The 20294-nt window shown below is 44.2% G+C and overlaps 1 protein-coding gene across 5 annotated transcripts in view; it reads left to right on the plus strand.

Annotated features, from left to right (window-relative positions):
• The first annotated feature begins 290 nt into the window (after window positions 1-290).
• The window catches only part of GOLM1 (golgi membrane protein 1), a 271355-nt gene continuing 251351 nt past the window's right edge, over window positions 291-20294 (plus strand). For 2 of the 5 annotated variants that reach the window (XM_069229418.1, XM_069229437.1), the window contains exons 1-2: window positions 321-401; window positions 17145-17400. The gene's annotated coding sequence lies outside the window, so the exon portion shown is untranslated. Of the gene's footprint in view, window positions 421-17144; window positions 17401-20294 lie in introns of all 5 variants that reach the window. The other 3 variants (XM_069229402.1, XM_069229426.1, XM_069229410.1) reach the window with 2 other exon arrangements.

Here is a 20294-nt window from a genome sequence, read left to right on the forward strand (position 1 = left end):
GCTCGCGCTGGGCTCTCTTACTGGCCTCTCACCCCCTCAGCACCACTATTGCTGCTTAAAAGGCGGCAGCTGCCGCCTGACTAGAAAACGTCCTTGTCGCGCCGCGCTCACTCACTCACTCACACCAACTTGGGCGGCACCCGCCTACTGTACAGTACAGGACGGACGAAGCTACCTGTGGACTCCACAGCCAATCGGCACTTCGGATTCCTGGACTTGGCTGAGAATGCTCCACTCATAGATAATTTTACACATTGTGAGTACCGCCCACTTCCAGGCTAAGCGCAGCCCTGGGATTGGTTGTTATGTGACGCTGAAGCCCTGAATTAGAGACGAATGATATCCGTTAAAACGAACAGCGACGTAGAACGGATATGAAGTTGGTTAGACGGACGGTCCGTGTAAGTATCGTTTTTACAGGTAAATGTAGAGTGTCATTCGCTATTCTGTCTTTTTTGGGATCTACGTCCGAGCGTAGTTTTCTCGTTCAAGCTGCCGCTCCTCTGTTGTGTCGTGGCCGCATTAGCTCTTCTATTCTATTCTAATGACAACACTAACAGCACCTTGTTTTGTGTGGTCCTTGGCGCAGGGATGTGTGGCCGTAGCGAGATCACCCTGGCTCTTTTCTAGAGAAGCTCGTTGCTTCTGCATTATTGCTAAATCTTTCTGTTTAAACGCCGCGAGCACCGTGTAGCGCGTTTTATGGACCACAGGAGGGCAACACATCGAGGTCTAGCTTGGATTGGTTTGGTGATGATGTGGCTTGGACATGTTGGCAGCTGAGGTCTGCGTCTTCATGTGAAGACATGGAGATCTTGTTTCGTTTGCTCTACTGTGCACTGTATATATAAGATGATAAAAATTCACTTGATCTAAATTTCTTTTCGTATGGATCAGCTGAGTACAACTAAAAATTACATTCTGTGACTAGATCTGAGTCACAGCTTTGGAGCACGCAGTATCATCGTATTTCCAGCACCTCATTATAGCGTTTTTTCCCCAATTACAATGTCTTTAAATAACTTTGTGAAACGGTCTATCATGCTGTCACATGAAACCACTCGAAGAGTTCGAAAGTGTTGCCACTGATGTGCTCACATCGCAGTGTGGTACACGTAATCTTCAAATATATAATTTTGTGTGGAATGTAGATACGTGATCTGCTGATGTGCTTTGCATTATTTTCTGAACACCGTAGAAACAGAGTTAATTTTTCTAATTATGTTGGCATGCGCCTTCATGAACCAATTCGGATGTACGTGTGAAATACATTGATTGATTGGCTCAATTCATAAAGCTTTTCATACCAGGAGGTACGTCTTCCGGATTAAGTAAGGCCGGACTTTGGAATTTATTCATGTACTTAACTTTACAGGCTAAAGCACTATTTGATTTCTAAACCCTGAAATCTTAAGGTAACCTATGTAAGCGATGCAGTTTTTGTTTGCATTTCACATAATGTACTGTCTCTTGCTTCCCCTAAATTTGTTTGTTTTTTTACAGAAGTTGTGTTTTATAGTTGTTTAATGCAACATATGATTTTAGTGTACTGCATATTGTGAGCTGAATATGCGTTGTAGGTGGGTGCTCATGATGAGGTATGATTGGGAGCTCTGTGGTTGAGGCAGAAGGCGATGCATGTCAGTTGGTTGTGGTGGTGTTCAGACTACATGCTCTCGTTATCCTTGGCCTCCTCACAGAGCAATGGTAACAGATGTGCCAGTCATAAATAGGTGTGTGGCAAATCCACGCAGTTTGCGTTGCATAGCTATGTAAAATGCAAATTTGGTATGAAATATGCTCTCGTCCGTTTTGGATGAAAGGACTCATTTTCTGCAATTAAAACAGTGAATGAAGCAGAAGTGCTTGGAATGACAGACATTGGTGGTGTTCTGGTAGTCCTGCAGTAAAATGTTGCTGCAAGTGCAACATAATTACACAATGTGGCACACTGGTAAAGTTACACAGACGTTTCATCCAGGCCTATTTGTAATTGATATCTTATGCAGTAGGGGGAGAAGGAGGTATGTATAGCTGTTTGACTATTGACTTTGCCTAAAGAGAAGAATACGGTGTTGGCATATGCGAGAATGAGAGTGAGGGCATGGTGAAGGGGAGGTTCCATAAGAAATTAAATCAAATACAATTTCTCCTTCCACATACCTTAATGTTTAATCCAATCTCCGATTTTCAGAAATGAAACATTAATTCTAATTATTCCTAACAAAATCACTGTTGCCGTTTATCTGATATTGGTACACGCAATAGCAGTGGGAATATGTCTGGCTTGATTTAGGCATATGACTGTTGTGCTATATGTCTGGATGCAATAAGAGAAAACATACAGATAGACATTGGTCTAGAGCATGGGTACTCACAAACTTTTTCTCGGGGGCCAAAATTGCAGTATGGTTTGCGGCCGAGGGCTGCACTGAAGTGACAGCGGGGGGGGCGGGGCTTAGAGGGGGAACAACCACCCTGCCCCCTTTTTCAAAACCATGCTAAACAATGCACACACAGCGCCATCTGCACACAGCGCCATCTGCTCTCACCCCTACCCCAGTAACACACACTGCGCCATCTGCACACAGCGCCATCTGCTCTCACCCCTACCCCAGTAACACACACAGCGCCATCTGCACACAGCGCCATCTGCTCTCACCCCTACCCCAGTAACACACACTGCGCCATCTGCACACAGTGCCATCTGCTCCCACCCCTACCCCAGTAACACACACAGCGCCATCTGCTCTCACCCCTACCCCAGTAACACACACTGCGCCATCTGCACACAGCGCCATCTGCTCCCACCCCTACCCCAGTAACACACACAGCGCCATCTGCTCCCACCCCTACCCCAGTAACACACACAGCGCCATCTGCTTTCACCCCTACCCCAGTAACACACACTGCGCCATCTGCACACAGCGCCATCTGCTCTCACCCCTACCCCAGTAACACACACTGCGCCATCTGCACACAGCGCCATCTGCTCTCACCCCTACCCCAGTAACACACACACACAGCGCCATCTGCTCTCACCCCTACCCCAGTAACACACACACACACACAGCACGCACACACACAGCGCCATCTGCTCTCACCCCTACCCCAGTAACACACACACACACACACAGCGCAATCTGCTCTCACGCCTATCCCAGTAACACACACTACATTAAAAACAAATAAATAAATAACCAAAGAGCCTTACCTGACTCAAAGCACTGTAAAGATGCCACAAATGTAGAACAGCAGGCAGGCAGGCGGGCAGCAGACGTGGAGCCGGTGACAGGAAGCAGACGACAAAGCCCCGTAAAAGTTAGCTGCAAGCGCTGACTTTTATGGGGCTTTGGCTTCCAGGATTGTCAGGGTAACGCCATAAACAATGTACGTAAACATAGAGGAGGGCCACGGGAGCATGCGCAAGGAAGCCACTGTTGCGCATGCTCCCGCGGCCCTCTTCTAAGTTTACATACTGCGGCCATTATGATATGGCGTTTGTTGTGCGTCTCGCGGGCCGCCAAGCTAGGTCCGTGGGGCCGCTGGCAGCTCGCGGGTTGTACTTTGAGTACCGTTGGTCTAGAGGCTCGTTCTGTCAAGCACCAGATTTAGTTAACATGTTTTAAGCTATGCCCTTACTTACATAGGCCACCCCTTTCAGAAAAGATTCCTAATTATGCTTCTTTGGTATTACCCATTTTAGAGGCTCCCCTCCCCTGCACACCTTTTCATCCCATTTAAGATACTAGGTTTAAGTGTGAATTATATATGACTATTGGGCCTTTTTCAAAAGGCTTTTTCGATGGGTAGCTTCCTCATGGATCAACAAAAAGAGGGATCGGGAGAATTAAAGGTCCAGTGTACGTACTCCCAATGCGGATAATTGACACAAAAAAGTACACTGTTCCTAACTCTAGGGGGACAATTAAAGTTTCAGGAGCAAGAGCCCTCACACACTCAAATGAGTGTCATGCTTCATCATCGGGAAGCTCCTCGTCAGACCGGCTGGTGCAATATCTGACAGGCTCCCCTTTCGGCGGCTCTTTGCCGGAGATCTTTTTAAATGTCACAGGTGGCTGCCGTTAAGTTCACAGAGGTCAGACACTCATTATGGCAGGAGAGTGAAAGAATTTAAGATTGATTAGAAACCCCTAAACAAATCTTAGTTTACTGGTTATACGAAAAAGGGGTAACGATCAAGATTAAAGTACTGGGAGTTGTGGGGTTAGGTGATATTTCCCAGTACTCCAGGCTTTTCCAAAGTGGTTGAGCATTATCCTCTTTTTCCACTTTTGTATATTTTTAATCTTGATCGTTACCCCTTTTTCGTATAACCAGTAAACTAAGATTTGTTTAGGGGTTTCTAATCAATCTTAAATTCTTTCACTCTCCTGCCATAATGAGTGTCTGACCTCTGTGAACTTAACGGCAGCCACCTGTGACATTTAAAAAGATCTCCGGCAAAGAGCCCCCGAAAGGGGAGCCCGTCAGATATTGCACCAGCCGGTCTGACGAGGAGCTTCCCGATGATGAAGCATGACACTCATTTGAGTGTGTGAGGGCTCTTGCTCCTGAAACTTTAATTGTCCCCCTAGAGTTAGGAACAGTGTACTTTTTTGTGTCAGCTTCCTCATGGAGCCATGAGTAAGCATATCTTATGCCCGAAAATTCACAACTAAGTTACACCAAAGCCCGGAATAAGACACACCTACTCAGAAAATACTTTCTGAATTAAACCAGCAACACAAATTGTTCACAGCAACTGGATTCATATAAAAATATTCATTTCTTTGGAATGATTGGCACCTATTTGGAAACTGTAAAGTGCACATGATGCTCTTCCTGTTAAGGAATTACTGTCACTTCTGTGACGGACTTACAAGTCAGAAATTTGGCCTGCCGCTTTGCAAATAAACCGAAGATTTTGCAGCTTCCTCCAAAATGATATATTTCTTTTTTGAGCAATTAAATGTTGAGTGCTATTGAACACAGTGGAGTTGCTCAGGGCCCTATGATATCTTATTTAGAGCTGCAACAAATCAGATGATGGATGGAATGTTAAACCGTGCAAACATTCACACCCAGTAACCAAGATCTGGGTTGAATCCACCGTTATCTTGTCCACCACACCACTCCTGCTTGGACCCAACCATATGCAAATCAGTCTTGACCCTGCTTCCCTTGGGAGCAGTTCAGCCCGAACTGCCAAACCAGGCCCTCACTGGACCGGAAACAAGCATATTGGGGACCCGTTTCAGGGTATCGCCCCTCATCAGCTAGACTAGCCTGAATCCAGTAGTGCATTGAGCAAGGTACCCACGTCTGGGCATAACCTTCCCACTTAGATGACAAAAGCAAAAAGAACAGATGTTGGGCGGAAAGATGAACAATGCAAAGTCCCCCCCGCCCCCAATCTGTTCTTTTTGCTTGCATAGATCTGCAACATTCCACTGTTTGTCTTTCTGTTTCTTCCCTTTTTAATTTAGAACATTAATTCTGTCCTCTGTTTTGTGGAATGTTCTTACATAAACATCTGAGGCCACTAGGCTGCAGGGTGTCTTATTAAAATCACTTTCAGTGTGTCAAGGCTATGAGTCTTGCTAACCATTGTGGAAGTGATACAGGCATATCCAGCAAACCAAAATGGGGTATCTGAGAGAGTGGGGACTTGTGACATTTGATAGTCTGAATCTACCAGTATTAAAAGAGGATTTATCACTTTGGCAGATGCAATGGGGCTACCTGTTGCAGCCCATTATTGCTGAGTCTGGGGCACAAATTGTGGTAGAAACTGAAAACCCTATGGCACTGGTACGTTCCTGGGACAGTGAACCGCACAACTGAATATTTCCACTAAAGACACTTAAAAAATGGGCCAGCTATATTCGTCATGTTTGACGTTCTACTGTGAATGTACAATTAATAGATGATTGACTTTCAGGCCTCTAAAAATGTTGCTAGACCTGCAGGTCGAGTAGCTTGAATAAGCTACTCGAACTAACTGTAATGTACTTGATCCGGAAACGGGTCTCAAATTGTGTGATCCCAGGCAAATATTGTATTTTACAGTCACCTTTTTCTTCATTCTCACATATGAGTGCACCTTCAAATACGTGAGTTCAGCATTTCTGCTGTAAAAAAGATCCTTTTTTGTTTGATTAAATACACTAAACGTTTGCTCAATGTATAATAAATGTATCCCACATATACGGTACACATTATCCATGCATGCCTTGCCTCTTAGTTTACTAGTAGCTTTGCCATCAGGACATGAGTGTTTCTCAGTTTGTTTAAACACCCACTTTTACTAAAGCATGATGTGGTAGCGCACTGTCATTTACAGACCGTAAATTTCCAAGAATTGTCCAAAAACCATCCTTCTAACTTGCATCTTTACTGATAAAACTATATAATGTATTAACAATAACCTGTGAAAATTGGTTTTCAGAAAATATTTATCATTTGCACGTCACCAAGTAAAGTGTTTTTTTTATCAACCTATTAAAATATTTTTTTCATCACACACAAGTACAAAAAATGGTCTTTCACAGCTACTGAAATATATTTTGAAATGTTTGTAAAGTTGACTTAGTTATATAAACGTTGTGTGTTAGGAAAAACCTGATACTAAAAGCCTTTCATTTCACATAGGTCAGACAGTTCACCTTACAAAATCTTGAAACTCATCAGTCACAAGAAAAAGTATTTGCATTGCAAGAAGACAAACTGACTTTTGACCTCTATCTCTAGACACAGAGCAAATGTGACAAGAATAAGATTTAAAGGCATCTTAATTGCTAATTCAGTTTCTGAGGGAACAGAACAGGTGTTCTTTGTCCACTCACCGGAAGGATCCAGTGGAATCTAAAAATAGCTGGACCTCATAAAATAAACCTCTGACTTTGTTTTTTTGTTTTCCTTTTTCAGTAGAGGATAAGTTAGTTAATTTAGTTGAACTGTACCCTAAGAATACCCAATTCTGTGCATTGGAGCTCTTCCCTTTTAAGGAGGATACTGTGTCAATAATAGCTTGTCACCACTAGGATGGACTGTTATTTAAACGTGTGACTGACATCGACAGGAAAGTAAAGGGCAACGTCACCCAAAATAGGGTAAAACTGTTTACAAAAGGGAGATTGTTTTTGGATAGATAATTAATGTGGCAACCTGTTTTTATCTGCTAGGTTAGACACAGAACCTGGCCACTTATGAACTTTGGCCAGCCTAACTAGCTTATCAAGTTCTTTGGCCGTATTTAGTTTCAGGCTCTCCATTTCATCATACTTAAGTAGAATATCCTGCATCGCTCCTGTTTTTGTATTTGTTTACTGATTTCGCACCAACCCTTCGGCTGGAAGGGAGTTACTACCCTTTCTGTCAAACTGAACTTATTGGCAAGTTCTTTCATGGGCCCGTTTCCAAAACCTCACCTTCTTGCTGTCTTCTTTCACTGGTGTGTTTTTATATTGTGTTTTACAAATGCTCTGCTCTAGCTCCTTTCTATTCCTTACTTTGCATCTTTAAACGCCTTGCATCTCTTGATAAGATTATTTTTTTGGGCGCAGGCAAGCCGTCATCTCGGTAGCTCTTCTCCGCACTGCTTGAAATTTTGAGCTATGTTCTGCAGGGAGATGTATCCAGAACCGGACACCATACTTCCAGCAAAGCCGTAAACAATTATTGTTACAGTGGTAAAAGAAATAACCGTTTTCTTATTTTAAAATATGTGCCTAGTCACCTTGCATTCATTTTCACAATATTTGGAAATACCAAGATTATTTTCTAAGACAGCCCATCAGCTTCACGAGGGTTCCAAGTACCACCCCAGTCTCCATCTTGTAGTCTCCACTATGATTTCTCTCTCTAAAACGCATTAGTTAGTTTGTACTTTTCCAATACGTGAAATGGAAACATAAAATCGTAGGTTGTCACTAGAGAGTACCTTCTTTGCTCTAAAAAGTGTTGGTGCTATCGCATAGTAAACATGTCATTCCTGTTGAGAGGTGCTGCCATTCTCCCTTACAGACTAAGGAAGCGCTGGAAATACGTGCATGACAGAACCTGCCAATATAAAGCTCTGCATTTTTTCCTAAATGACACCTTTGTAAGCGATCTATATGTCTTCTTCAGTCCTGCTTCCTGACTTTTCACTAGTGTTGCACTATTGTTTCTACTAATTTGTCGCTTCTGCCTTCCTATAGTAATATTATTATTAGTACAGGAAATGAGGACGATCCTGAATAGCCCCAGTAAAATCTGCAGATTTTTCTTATGTTATTTGCAGAAACTAGGGCACTCGCAGTGGCACCTGCACACGGTCTGCTTCCGTTGGAGCCGCAGCCTGCAAGGAGTGCATAGAGTTTCTTATTTATACTCTCAGCTGGGTACAACACAAAGGCCTCTCTTATGTCCCTCAGACCCCCTATTGCGGATGTCTCATCCTACCTGGATGCTGTCTGGAGCCCAACACCAAGATTGCAATGGAGGGAAAGAAAGACACTCCACTTGTTCTCACTTCACAAGTGCTTAAGAGAAACTACGAGCTGGATCCAAGGTTTTGACTTTATTCACCCTCCTCCTCATGTAATAGAGATGCCTGTACTGTAGGAATGTCAGCTGTACCAGTAATTATGCTAATACCTATTTAGGTAACACGAATTTTTATTTAATTTATTTTGTTGTGTTACTCATCCTGATGTAAGGCATTGGAACGCTTTACACAATAAACATGCACTATACAGCGAATGAATCATACTAGTATTTAAACCAATTTACAGACATGGTATGTTTGACAGTGAGGGCCACAATTTGTAAGAGTCACAGATTATCCATTTCACTAAGCATTTTATGGGCCTGACGTAGAGATTGAAACCTTTTTAGCAGTCTTGGAGTAATTATGAGATTGAAGGAGGGGTGGGGTGCAAGGTTGTAAGCCTACGTCTTGCAGTTTGGATGCAGACCTTAGATGATGGTTCATAGATCTCTTTGCTACCTTAGAAGTGTGGTTTATGAGCTGCAGGTAACAGGTGTATCTCTATGCTACATAAAACACAAATCTGCGTGTTTCATATTGTGCTTTGCATCAGGCACATTAGCCCTCTATTCTACTGTAGGATGAGTCAACACTGTGACTAGACAAAAGTCTGATCTCTCTAGTAAGGCCGTTAACCACCAAAGTTATCTTACCGCTGTTATTCCCACCCCTGTCACTTCTGTCCTTGCCAATTTATTTGACTAGAGTTCTTAAAAAATAAAGATAAATAGGTTTACACCTGTCCGATTACTTTTTTATGGCTTTCTCCTCGTGACTCCACCCCCTTCATGTTGCCATGCGTTGGCGCTCAGTTTATGAGATTCTTGAGTAAATAAAAGCCTTCTATTTCCAGGGCTTAATGTCGTATAGTATTTGTGTGTCCAGGGTTTGGATGCAAAGCGTCTTAAAAGAGATTTTTCCCTGAATGCAGCCTGCACAGGTTTGAAGGTGGCAATAACGTTCTTCTGTCACGTGCACTAAAGATTAGGTGACTCTCCTTTCCTATATGCTCTGTAAGAGAGGAGGTATGGGATGCCATAAAATATTACGTCCACTTAGTTTTCTTAAGGAATCGGCCGTGGAAAACTCCCTGTAATTCGGATATTCGAGCATTCCGGCTTTTAAGTGTCTTTCTGTGTTTTAGACGAGTTTCACTGTAAAAGAGAGCGGATAAGGTTGCATGTGCGGTTGTGCTTACTCACCTTTTATCACGTGTCGTGTGAAGAGGCGTTTATTTTAAGAGGGGGTCGGACCTGACGTTTCAGTGTACACACTAGAAAATTGTTTTCTATTAAGGCATACCCGACATTTACTGCAGGAACGATCTGAGCGGAGCAGCTTAACCGGTTACAAAATGTTGGTGACCCAGTTAATTCAGTGTGTGCATCGGAGCTGCCGGGCAAGCCATTGTTCTTTTGTTTGCTTTGGTTTGCAGCGAACAATAAGGTGGTAACTCATAGCGAGTTAATTACAGACTTTTCTTGTCAGCAAGCTCTAACTGTCCACTCTGGTATAGCTCGGTGTTAATTTGACCTATGCAGTTGGTGTAGTCTGAGTCTCCTGGTAATGCAGCATTCTCTTTATTTGTGTGTATACAGACTCGCCTTGTAGACGTTTCTAGGTGGTTGATACAGAATAGCTGTGCAAAACTATAACACGTGTAGGGCTGCAAGGCTGAATTTAACATCCATAGTTGCCAAGTAATCTTTTATTGTGTGGCACCTTCAGATAGGACTAGCTATTCAACCAATACTGCTTTGCACTCCGGTGCTTCTATGTTTTTTTAATTTATTTTTTTAATATATAATTTCCGTGTTTTTGTTACCACACTCCTAATGCTTTACTGCTGTTTCAAAAGTGTGCTTAAGAAAAGGGACTGGAATCGGTGGGGTGGGAATAGAAATAGCTGTCATGTTGTTGGTATGGAGGCTGTACTCTGGTGTGTTGCTGGGACAGTGGTGCCTCAAGACAACCGTTTCTCAATCGGGGCTTTAGAAACGGATTAATGACCTTGCATTGAATCTCAAGAAATCGTCAAGTCCTAAATTGTGGGTGGTGGGAATATCCCTAAGAAAGAACCTTTGAAGAGGACACTTGGCGTTGCCTTGACTTCGTACATGAAGAAATATGCCTTTTGTTGATCAAGGCCGCAAAACAACTGTGGTGGGCTTTGATCCCTCATACTTACTGATGTGGAGAAAAAAACGGCAAGCTGTTGTACTGGCTGGCCGCCTGAAATCGAGCGACCAGAGTGATACCTGAGATCACAGACGGACATGGGGATCTGCAATGCACCCTTCACAGCATAACCCAGATGTTTGTGACCTATTACAGGCACCTTAATTCTGCACCCCCTAAAACCTCTCCTAGAGGAAGTGACCCTTCCTTATCTATCCACTCTGAAGTCTTAATTCTGGACCATTGCCTAACAGCTGAGACGATTGGCACAGGAATATCAGCAATGGCATTGGGAAAAACGTCTGGGCCTGATGTTGTTCCCACGGAATACTATGCAGCATTTAGAGAAATGTAAATTTCCTGGCTGCTGGCCCGCTACGGTAAGGCCCTGAAGGTTAGCTCCTTTCCACCTGAAATAGATACAGCCACAGTCGTGGTCACCCCAAAGACACAACCCACATTCGCCTTTTCTGTGGATTACCGTCCAAAACAGTGTTAGAGGCCTGGGGCTGTCCTGCTAAACTTGAGTGCTGTGGGGGAAATGGTGGGACACATTGGAATAGTATCTACCCACATAGGGGGTTATTTTTTGGTTTACTATCCGGAGTGATATTTTCTAGTTACTGGTGCTTGTCTGCTGTAATGCATGTTGTCACCTGGTGTCTATTTCGAGCGACCAACTGTTTGTACTCAAGAGCAAGACTGCGTTTGAATACCAAAAACTCAATACAATTTTTTTTATAAAAAAAGAAAGAAAGAACTTCGGAGATGAAGGGTTCTTCCCTCAGACCTTTTGTGTTTTGGCAGGTCAGGTGGCACGCTTTTTAATGGATGTTGATCTCTTGCATGTAAGTGGTTTTCCTTTTTTCTGGAAGCCCTTGGGTTGGTGATCTAGGGGTAACCTATCCAAAGGCCCCTGTGGACAGTGTTAAAATTTGAACACTGCTTACCTTTATCGATAGCCACTGCAGGGCCTTAAAAGCTAGGACCATGTGGCGCAGGGAGCACAGTGTGAGGCTGGAGCATGTGTCAAGGTTCTGAGGTTTAGGTAATCTGCTGATTGTCCTAACTGAGCATCCTGTTTACATGGCTTTGTAGGAGGCCAGTCTGGATGCTGTTGCCACAAGGAACATTGCAATCTGGTGGATGTAGATCAGTGAGAAATGAATACCCCATAGACCATGCAGGTGGTGGAAGACTCACTTAACCATCTTGTTGACTTTTGGAATGGAAGTTAGCTTAGAATAAAATGTAACTCCTTGGTGTACTACCGGTACCTATCAATTTAGTTTCTTGAATGAATGGGGGCAGGTGGTTTGTTTTGGTTCATCCAGATTTACTTCCTCATGAGGCAAGTGCCAGACTTATCTAAACCTCATGTGTATGTGAGTGTCATCAGCTTGAAAGTGAAATTGGATAAAAGTCCAGTATCTTGACCAGTGGTGACAGACACTTGTAGAAGAGGCCAAAGAAAACACTGGTTCCTGTAGCACTCCCTGGGGAGTAGCACCTGATGAGGGGATAGTGTCAGGGATCGCCTTTTGAGTCTAATTCTCAAAAAAGGACACAATGATCCAATTATAAGCAGCGAGGTGCATGAGGAGTACCAGGTGAAGAAAGCTCCAATAGATAGTATGCATATGCATGACTATGGCCACTAAAGCAAGTATTTCTTTCCTTATGTAGATATTGTAGTCTCCTTTACCCTTTGAAAATATAAATGTAATACTCTCACCATGCATCATGTTATTTGCTACAATGCTGATAATGGGTGAAAGTTTTGTACACCACACGAACAGACTTGGCAGATATGGACAATTTTTCAGAGAACTGTTTTTACATAATCGTTTATGAAGGATAAACAGCAGTAAGGTTTCATGACAATGTCTTTCTGTTAAGTAAACAGTTTCATTCTTGTTTGGTGCTCTTATTATTCAAAGCACAACTGCCCATTGAAGTGCCAACATCATATTAGAGTACATACACGTATAACACCCCCGTATCCAGAAGTGCCAATCAGGACGCAGATTGGCTGTATACCCGCATCCCAGGTACATCAGTCCCAGGAAACGCCAGACATGGGTTAAAGTTTAATCTGGCACAGCACCACATAGTGAAAGGGAACAGCACTCATCGAAGGGTAGTAAGAGTGACCGTAACAATGAACTTCAAGAGCAATCGTCCAAAACGGGTAGGAAGATATATTGTCACAATCAACTCCAAAATAAGCTGCCTAGTAAGTGGATGCAAAATGGTCCAGCATGCAGGCTTCCCCAAGACTATTCAGGCTACTCCAGCTATCACTTTGATCAAACACAACAGCCCTTAGATACACAGCCAATTAGCCAGAGAGAAATTGCACAAGTTGAGCCTGCGGATCAGCTTGAACTGGTATTCAAACTGCACTTCACCCCAAGGGGAGCCCATCATACACTAAACAGAGGAAACCTATACCTGTTTCAATATATTCCAGCACTGAATGAAATAACCTCGGGGGAAATCACCTCTGTAAGGTTTGCAAAGATTCAAGGGAAAGGCTCCTCAGATGCTACAGTAACCACATGGCAAAGTGCTGACACTAAAGGTGCCCACCTGAACGTATCATAGATCTTTGAGGACTGGGGGGATTGAACTCTTAAAGCCACATACACAAAAACATCTGCATGTGCTACTCCAGCAAGAGTCATCCTAGCAGCACAGTTCCATCATAAGAGGGGCATGGGGCACTACTCACGATTGGCTGCCTAGTGCATCAAAAGCTTCAAACTTCTTAGAAATAGCCTTTGCACATAATCAAAGAACTGTGACTTGCACGTCAAGCAACCACAACACCTTCACTCAGAGCCAGCCCAACACGATCTAGAGGGGGACCCGGGAGACGAATCCCTAGCCACCTTCGAGCAGTCCAAGTGCAACCCTTGAATTCCTCGGCAGCGCCTAAGTTCATAATAACATCATGGAATGTAGCAGGTCGGAAGACAGTATTGACAAGTAAATCAGCGGTGGCTTTTTTGCATGGATGTAATATCATCTGTCTACAGGAAACGTGGACACTCGCCCCAATAGTCGTACGTGACTTTCATGAGCTCTTTAAACCAGCAAAACAGTCTAGCTTATCTGGGCGTAGGTCTCTCAATCTTCATCAAACAAAATGGCAGGATCGAAGGTGTGCTCATGCTCTAAACTCTCAGGCCCTGCAAGTGGCAACAGTTTCAGGGCTAACCATCTGCCATAGGAAACTTCCATTGCTTCTGATAAATTGCTTATTACAGCAGACAGAAAACCTCAAAATCACATGCAATAGAGGATCTCTGTAATTCCCTGGAAATTATTCTTTTGAAACAAACCTCTTACTGAGATTTGCTGACAGGTGATTTTAACAAGAAGAACCTGGGAACCACCAGGGTAGCCCCCCGAAACAACGAGTAACAGGAAAAAATGAGCAAGTTCCTGAGCACTTACAAATAAGTCTCAGTGGAACAAGTATTCAAGGCCACCGCAGCCGAACTTAAACTTCCCAGGACTTTTTGGGGAATTTCAACTATTATTATTATTATTATTATTATATGTATTATTATTATTATTATTATTATTTTTTTTTTTTGGGAGGGGGGCGGGGGGGTCCAAATCTCCAGCTAACTGTCTCATGAACTTTGAGATCCAAAATAGAAGTGAAAATGACCACAACCCCATGACGATAACCGTGAACCTAAGGGGCACCCGCTGCGGTGAAGTATCAGACAGTTGGGTCTTCCATGCACTTACAAGTAACGAAGCTAACCGGGAGGCTGAAATGGACGTCCATAGATACCTCACCTGTGACCAGAAGGCTACTCAAGATGACTACGGACCCAGGGAGAAATGCATACTAGGTGGAGCAATCTGTTATCAGTTCATGAATTTACTAAAAGGAGCTGGGCCCGCATTTACCCCTCAGACAACAGAGAAGGAGCAGAACATCCGCCGCACAACAAGGCCGTCCTAAACTTGAGGAGCAAGCTAAGAAAAGCCTGGTGAGATCACAGGTCATACTACACAATAAAAACTGTAACACATCTCAATAAAATACGCAAGAAACACAAAAAAGCACTGTGGGAAGCGAAGAAAGACAGTGAGGACAATCAATGGTTAAAGGTTCCCTAAATGCTACAGGAAAGAGGCCTAGCTTCCTTCTGGAATTGTTAATTAAAAACACCCTACTCCCCTAGAGAACATGGAGTTTCAGAAAGAGCTTGAGTAACTTGCGTAGCAGCATAATATTCGAGTCACCCAATGGCCCCAGCGCACACAGACTAAGAGAAATCTGCTTACTAGATGTCCCTGAATCACTTGGCTATTACAGACCCATCTCAGGTGTCCAAACTTAGAGGAAATAAAAAAAATGATGGGGCACTAGGTCTAAATGGCTTGCCGGCAGAAATCTTTAAATATACGTCCGAGGACTGGCCAAGTTTCCAACCCCTCTTTTGAACTAAGCTTTTTTTTTTTTTTTTTTTTTTTTTTGGGCTGCTCAAATTCCAGCAGCATTAAGGGATCGGTACTGTGCTCAGTCTTCAATCAAGCATTTGCAATGCAATAGGTCTCGCATATTTCTAACAAGTTGTCATCTTTTGACAATAGCGCCCACGAGCAAAAAAAAAAAAAACATGAGTGGAAACTGAGAATAGATGACTTAATATAATGTTAGCTATGAAAAATAAAAGGTTGCAATTTTGTTTGTCCTGCTGGGCACGTTTTTGCTAATCACAAGCCTTCTGTTTGCGGGGCACTGGAAGTTAGAACAAAATAGAACCTCAGTCACATCGGGAGCAGCGGTCGGGCACAAAATAATTTGAAATCAATTAATGCTTGATCCCTGCTCAACACAGAGGAACGGAAATGATGCCAGACATGCCTTAACAAATTATGAGGCTGTAAAGAAGAGTGCCAAGCAAACCAACAAATGTTGAGCGACAGCCGGGCTCCAAGCCTTTTACTGAATACAATAGCGTCTTACATACGATGCACATGCGCACGCACTTGCAGGCTCTACCCCCATAAAGGCGATCCAACAAAGCCATCTAATTATCGACTAATATCCCTGTTAGGACTAGAGACAAAAGCCTTTGCATGGCTGCTACTTAAGCATCTAGAAGCCTTGGTCCTGGACAATGACATATTCCCATTCTTTCACACAGGCTTCCAGGCAGCCGCATCAGCCATCAGTAACACCATTTCCTTATAGTGTTGAGCCACCAAGCAGCCCAAAGGAAACTCCTTCCCCCGCTTTTGCTGTTTCATTGATTCCAATGCCACATTTGACAAAGTTGACCATCCCATGCTATGGAGTAAATTAAGCATGTGGTGCATTCCCCCATCTCTCTTACGGGCAATAACTTCTTTCTGTTCAGACACATGGGTTCGTGTCAAAACTGGTTCTCTGACTATCACACCCAAAATTGTTACCCAGCGTGATCTGACACAGGTATGCGTCTAGCACCACTGCTTTTAATCTATACACAGCAGATTTAGGAAGAGCCCAAGCGAACAGTAGCCTGGTGCCCCTACAACTAAGCCATATGACTACATATTCTCCAATATGTATTTTTTTAAAATTCTTTTTATGACCGTTTTTCAACCAAAAAATAAAAAGTAAAGGGCTGTTCACCCAACAGAGACAGACGTGTGCCCCAGACGGGGCAATATATATATATATATACTGTACATATGGAGAGCAAACAGGGTGGATAACAGCATATGTAAGTTGTTGAGGGTAATGGGCGTTCTGTACTGTTACCATTGAGAGGTAAGAGTCAAAATGCAATGAGGTCTCTGTCTCAGATAGTAGCATGTCCTGCGAAGCAGGGTGTTCGTGGACATGAATATTCAACAACTCAGGATCGTTCAGAATCAGCAGGTAGCTCATCAACAGCTGCCAAATATCCTTTGGGCGTGAGGTAGGGGGTCGCAGAGAAGTATATATCTTGCTTGTTGTATCACAGTAAATGAGGCTCTACAGCCAAGCCTGCACTAAGGGCAAAGTCCCAGATCTCCAGTTTATGAATATTTTGTACCTGGCCAGGAGAAGGGCTATGGCTGGGAAGCGTCTGAAAGATTTAGCAATTCCTTCCACATATCCCAGCAACGCCATCGGGGGTAGCAGTAGTATCTCACATTGACATCAGTGTAGTGAAAACGTCCCTTCAGTGTTCTGCCACTCTGCCGCTTGTCCAAGTTAAAAGGGCAAACTCTGCATTATCTACCTTACATTTGAAACATGCAGAAGATCAAGAAGCGTCTGGTTTGGCTAAGGCATTGGGGGTTTTGTACATTCTACGGAGAAATTCATAATGTAAAAGCTTGTGCCTGTGGTTGAGGGAAACTGTGTGTTTGGGAACAGCATTCGTTCTACACTTTATCAGATAACTGATGTCCTAAGTTCTCCTCCCAGGTCTCCTGCAACTTCTGATCGCGAACGGGAAGAAGTGCACAGCATGTGTGGTACAGCTTGGAAGTTAAACCATCTCTGGAATCTGCTGTAATGAGGGGTGAGAAGTCTTGGGGTGCTAGTGGATAAGAAGGCCGGAATGCCCGCAGTGTACTCTGCAAGCAACTGAGGACAAACTGATCCATATTCACGGCGGACACAACGACTATCTTCCATTTGCGAGAATACATGATCATGTGGGAAGAGGTCACTCAGGCCAGTAAGTTTTTAGAGAGCTGATTGTGTTGCACCAATTTATCCATTGGGAGATGAAGCCAAGGATTGTCACCCAGATGGTATAACAAGCTGCACGACAGAAGGCGAGCCAAACGCCGCCAGGCCCAGTAGGTCGAGGCCAGTGGCTGGACCTCCATGGGATCCAGAGGGAGGCCAGATGGGAGCAACGATTGTAAGTGGGTGGGGAGCACAGAATACTTCTCCGGTATGGCATATGGTAACAGGGCGTCCTGGTTGTACCAATAGTAGGCATTGGGCAGGTAAATAAAATTGGGGAACACCAAAACCCCCACGTTCTTACGGAAGTATTAGTACCTCCCGGCGTTGCTTCCCGGCCCATATCAAATGTGTCAAGGAGCTCTGAAGTGTAGTGAAGAATGAATTATTCAGAGGGATCGGTATGTTAATAAAAAGATACAGAAAACTCACCACTATGTTAATTAGCGCCATGAGGCCAGTCATGGATAGAGGGAGATGGATCCAGTGGTCAATCTGGGTGTTTAATATTCTAATGCAAGCCTGTAATTTAATCTAAATATTTGTTCCTGATCTCCATGTATATTGACACCCAAATATTTAACCTGGACTTCCCACCAGGAAGGAAGGAACCCACAGGGGGTGGGGGTGTTGCCTCCATGAGGGGGGAACAGTTCTGACTTACGCCAGTTAATCCGTAGTCCAGCAAAATCACCAAACCGGGCTATCTCTGTAAGCACCGGTCTCGGATTCACGGCAGTATGTCGGAGAAACAGGAGGATGTCATCCACATAGAGGGAGACCAACAGAGGTCCAGTGTTTCTCCTGGAGGTGCCGTATGAGAGGGTCTATGGCGATGATAAGGGGGGGGGGGGGTAGGGTCAGGGGGGAAACCCTGTCTTGTTCCTCTAGTGATGGGGAAGGAAGATGACTGCCATTAATTTGGATATGGGCAGTAGGGAAGGAGTGCAGCAGCATGATTAGGGAGGCAAAGCCTCGCTGCATGCCGAGTTTGCGGAGGGTCGCTTTCAAGAAAGGCCATTCTAAAGAATCAAAGGCATTCTCTGCGTCTAGCAAGGCAACACCGGCCAGTATTTTAGTGTAAACTGCTGATGGGTTGCGAACATTGTGTGCAGATTAAGTGACGTGGATCTCTGAGGCACAAATCCCGATTGAGCTGGTGAGATTATTTGGTCCAGCAGCAGAGACAACCAGCTATCCACCAACTTGCCCAGAATTATATTATCAAAATTCAAAAGAGACAACTGATGGTATGAACCGCATAGGGTGGTGTCCTTGTCATGTTTCGATAATGTGACATCTGCTTCCCAAAGCATGGGAAGGGCTCACTCATACTGCTGCTGCGCAGAGCTCAGCCACACCATAGCCACCTCTTACAGATACTGCGGCATCATGGGGGGGCAGCTCTGTCTACGAGAGGGGTAGAGCTGCCTGCAATAATTAAATAGTTGTGTCTGTACTTTGGAAGTCGTTGGGTCTTTGCATTTCATGAATATGAGAAATCAACCTGGGTGACCGTAGATGGAATGCCAAGGTACGGCTTGGGCTGTTGCCCTTGCAGTATCGAGGTGCTCTGCCCTATTTACCCAGGAACATAGCCTCACGCTTCCCAGCTCCTGAAATTCGTCCAGCAATCTGGCATGGGCATGTAAGTGTGTTCCTGCTGATCGCAAGGCATCTCTGCTGTCTGCGCCTGCAAGCGCAGCTTCAACACTGCCAATATCCCTGTGGCTGGCTTGCAAGACTCCCGAATGTTTATGGTGATCCCTCTAATGTGAGTCTTGAAGGCTTCCCACAGTGTTGCTTTGGATGGAACGAGGTTGTGTTGATGATAAAGTATTCAATAATAGAGGAACGGAGGTCTGAACGGAATACCTGGTCGTGCAGGACCATGGCAGGGAAATCCTATGGATGCTTCATGTAGTCCATACATTGGATGCATAGATCGAGATGAACTGGAGAGTGATCAGAGAGTGTTCGCTGGAGATGGGAAACCGAACCGAGCCAGGGCCACGTCGGAAGAGACGGAAGCCAAAAATCAATGCGCGACTAGGTATCGTGAGGGGCAGAATAGAATGTGTATGTCAGAGAAACAGCAGGAGAACGCTGCCTGGGGTCCCACAGTGAGTGGGTGCCACATATGTCACAAGATTTTCAGGGATTGAGGTTTGTTAGCGGGATGTGGGGAGGTAGTGTCCAAGTGTATGTCTTGGAGAAGGTTGAAGTCTCCTCCAATTGTCAAATGATATGCAGGTATTCTATGTGTGTTTAGAGTGTGTACAAAAATCTGGGGTGTCGACATTGGGGGCATATAGATTGAGTAGCGGGACTATACGGGCAGCCAGGGTGCCTTTCACAAGGAGAACTCTGCCATGTGCATCTACAGTGGTTGCTGATGGTGGAAAGGTAGAGTTTTATTGATCAAAATGCAGACCACCCAGGAGTAGGAGCTGTAGTTTGAGTAATATTGATGGGGGCCCCATTACTTAGCAAAGGTACAGCCAGAGGTGGGTGATAGATGGATCTCCTGTAGAAACGCAGTATTTTAATACTTGTTTCCCCTTGCGTGGATTATTTAAGCCCCTGATGTTTCAGGACATGAATGTAAAATCTAGGGTCGGTTGCCGTTTGGTCTGTGTAACAGTCATCGACCGGGAAAGAAATGTGCACATAGAAACAAAAGAAAAACAAACTAGCAATAACAGAACAGCTTGTATGCCAACATCCCCCACCCACACCTGGTGGGGGATGCTAGGTGGATCCCATATCAGAACCAAAACAAAACAACGCGATTACAGCATATAATGTGGTGTCAACCATGAAGGGGTGGCAACGCAGCAGCGGGTGGCCCCTATGTTGCATATGTAGGTAGGGATCAGT

Source organism: Pleurodeles waltl, chromosome 1_1, assembly GCF_031143425.1.
Source record: "Pleurodeles waltl isolate 20211129_DDA chromosome 1_1, aPleWal1.hap1.20221129, whole genome shotgun sequence".
Classification (NCBI taxonomy): Eukaryota; Metazoa; Chordata; class Amphibia; order Caudata; family Salamandridae; genus Pleurodeles; species Pleurodeles waltl.